Here is a 3,945-nt window from a genome sequence, read left to right on the forward strand (position 1 = left end):
TACTAACCACCAGACCATCCACTGCAGTCCCACACACGGCTCCACCTTGCCTTACCAGAAATAAAAAGAACATGACAGTGGACAACATTATTTCTGCTATCCTCCCAACTTTAAATGCACTGCCAGATAACCTAGACCCCAGTGCACTAGTCCATGAATATAACAGCATCATGCGTGACACTATGGACAAAGTCGCCCCACTTAAACTACGTTCAAGTAAACCCAAGGCACATTTAAACAAATGGTTCATGCCTGAACTCAAAGCCCTTCGCCTAACAAAGAGAAAACACGAATCGACCTAGAAACTCTGCCCAACTGACGAGAATAAGGCTAACTTAACCAACATCTCTCACCACTATAAAAATGAAGTCTGTCTAGCAAAGCGAAATTCTTACAACGATCGCATTGCCAAATCTAACTCAAGTATGAAGGAACTCTTCTCCATACTGAAAGAACTTGAGTCTCCTATCGCCACACCAGACACCTGTACTAAGGATCAGACCTGGTGCGCAGATATCCAACATGCTTTAGCAAATAAAACAAACACTCTCCAAAACAAAATCCAACTAAAAAAAGAATCTCTCAACCTCCCAAATAACTCTCTGCCTATTGACACCTCTAACGGCGTTACCAACAAATTCTCCTTCACTAAAACTACCATTATAGAGGTAGAGAAAATTATCCTCTCCCTTAAACCTTCCAATTGTAAAGGTGACTTCTGCCCAGCACAAATAATAAAAGACGCTGCCAGAGACCTTTCACCTTTCATTTCCAATCTTATTAATGCCTCCTTCTCTACAGGCAACATCCCGGCCAATTTAAAACAATTGTGGGTGTTCCCACTTCTCAAGAAGCAGACTTTAGACCCACTCATCCCCACCAATTACCGGCCCATTACTACAGTACCATTTTTACTGAAGATATTGGACAAAGTTGCATATACACAAATTCAAAGACACCTTGAATTAGACAAACTACTAGGAGCTAGACAATCTGGCTTCCGCCCACTCCATGGGACTGAAACCGCCCTCATTGACTTAAATACCCAAATAGATGAACTGAGAGATCAAGGTAAGACAGCACTCTTCCTTTTACTTGATCTCTCAGCTGCATTGGATCTTGTGGACCACAAGGTCCTCTGTAGACACTTGGACTCAGCCGCCCACTTCTCCACCCAGGCTATTAGATGGATAGAATCCTTTCTGAGTGAGAGAACTATGAGAGTTGTTTCCCCCTCGGCAGCAGCAGACCCCATGCCTATCACTTGTGGAGTCCCCCAGGGCTCATGTGTCTCTCCAACATTATACAACATATTCACCAAACCTCTCTTCGACGATCTGGACCATCTAGGTATCACCTACACTAACTATGCAGATGATACACAGATTCTCCTCCCGCTTTCTGGGGATCACAGTAAGGATGGGGAGTTGGTGAATAGGGTGTACCTCATCATTCAGGCATGGCTGGCATCCCATGGCCTCTGCCTGAATGATAAGACAGAGTTGATTATCCTAGGCACGCAGGCCAATATCAACAAGCTAGGCACGGATTACTCCATGTTCAATATATACGGTAATATCATTAAGATTTCTAGGGAAGTAAAACCGCTTGGTTTTTATCTTGATTCTACCATGTCATTTACTAAACAGGTTAATTCCCTAGCTTCCACTACAGCATATACCTGTAAATTAATAAGAGCAGGTAAACCCTTCCTATCCAATGATAGCTGCTTGATTTTGGCGAGAGCTCTAATACTCGACTCGACTACTGCAATGCCCTCTACAGTGGTGCCAACAAAGCTATCTCTAAAAGGTTACAAATCTTACGAAACAATGCCCTAAGAGCTGCTCTTGGCATAAATAAAAGGGAGCATATCTCCTCCATCAGACGCCAACACAAATGGCTCTCCCCTGACAACAAAATCCCCTTAAAAATTATCTCCTTGACACATAAAGCTCTCAACAATGCTGCTCCTAGCTACTTGATGGATAAAATAAAAAGAAAAACCTCTAGCAGACCAACAAGAACTATCAACTCCAATTGTCTGGTAGTACCTAGATTTAAACTTGCCAAAATTGGCGGAATTAGCTTCCCTGTGATAGCTGCCAAATGGTGGAATGCTTTGCCACATAACCTGAGAGTAGACCAACCCTTCTCACACTTTAGAAGGAATTTCATCAAACATATCAACTCTAACAACTTGTAAACCACCGCTAGACACTTATATTTGTTGCGCTAGCATATCTGGACTGTATATATGTATTATCAGAATTATACCACAAATGTAGATAACTTTATTAACACTCTATATATCTTATCGTATCGATTGATATCAGAGCCATAAACCACTGGTTATATCTGCACTAGTGGAAAGTATGTATAACGTTATCTCTGCATTATTGTGAACTATGTAAATTTGTATATTCCTGTAACTCTGTAAGCTTTACATATTCTTTCTGTTGTGCCCGGTTACCCTTGGGTCTGGCGCGCATTACAAATAAATAAACAAACAAACAATGTTTTAGATATGTATTGTACTGCCCCTTTACCAACGCTTAGCTGGGTTAACGGTTGTATTAGGCACATCAATTTTACAATATGTTTAGGCCTCAACATATAGCATATTTATGTAATGATTTATCTGTATAGCATATTTCCGAACATTCATGAGCATCCTGCTGTGGATGATCAATTTTATGCCTGGCGAACCATCTGTGGAAGTGTTGTTTTAAACACGTTTTCTCCACCATGGCTGTAAAGCCCTGAATAGCTAGGATATCAACCCAGATCACAACTGCTGTGTCTACATCGTCTTTGACACTATTGGTGTCCATTAGCGTAATACATTACTTACATAGGCTATTATCGTGATTCCCCAGCCTTTCAATTTGATTTGAACAGCAAATATTGACAGTGTCTGCTACAGCTTGGTTCTCCTCATTGCTATCCTTTTGATCAGTTAGAGGCTGTACACAAAAACCGAAACACATGGTTTTAACTCTGTCTAGCTCTCACACCCCTACAAAATACAAACGTTCCCCTTAAAAATATACGCTCCGGTTGATGCACCATCCGATATCCAGGCTCAAACACCCCTTGTTTTTCCCAAAGGCCCAGGGGGTCGGGGGCCCCTCTCCGTTACCACAAATGCATCATTCTGCATGACCAAGGATGTTACGCTCACCTGGTATCCACAGGGACGCCACCCAGCCGGGTTACTCGCTGGTATGCTTCTCAGCTTTGCCCAAATGTGGTCTGCGGGGAAGGTTCTGCCTGAAAATACAGGAGGACTGTGTTCAAGACTGACCGACTGGGGTAATTATCCTCCCTCCACCCCCGTATGATTTCAGTCCCTCTGGCGCCCTCTCCTCACCTTGTGATAGAATTAGGCATGCTCTCCATCCTGCCTTCTTTGCAGGGGCACGTTGTCTTTCATGGGCGAGTGCGTCCAGTTACTTCACTGACGCGTGCCCGTTTGATTTTGTTCAGGTAGATCTTATTGCTGTTCTTTAGTTTTGTTGGTATCCTGCATGCCTTTCTTTGTTTAAAATGTCTCTTTTTTTCTCCCTTAGGTATGCAGAGCTTCAGCGTGGCGAACTGGCTTGGTTGAGCCCCGCTGGTAAATGATGGCGCATTAAGAGCCCTATGATGCGGTAAGTAAGCGCCATGCGCAGCGCTGCGAAGTCTTGCCTTTGCTAACCTGTATTTTCCTTCCTTGTAGGTCGCGGTGTTCTTCAGCGCGAGTGGAATGTCCGGAGTGGTGTCAGCCGAGAGGCGACAAGCCAGGTAAGCCTTTTGAGCAGTTCGTAATTTGTAAATGTCTCTACTGCTTTCTTTAATGTTGCCTCTATCTTCCTCTTTCAGGTCGTTCTGTCCGGGAGGCATGCAGATTCGAGGAAACTGTTCTCAGTAGCTGCGAGTGTTTAGAGATGAAGACTGCAGGCA

The sequence above is a fragment of the Ambystoma mexicanum genome, chromosome 7q (assembly GCF_040938575.1).
Source record: "Ambystoma mexicanum isolate Mex_15411 chromosome 7q, UKY_AmexF1_1, whole genome shotgun sequence".
Taxonomy (NCBI): Eukaryota; Metazoa; Chordata; class Amphibia; order Caudata; family Ambystomatidae; genus Ambystoma; species Ambystoma mexicanum.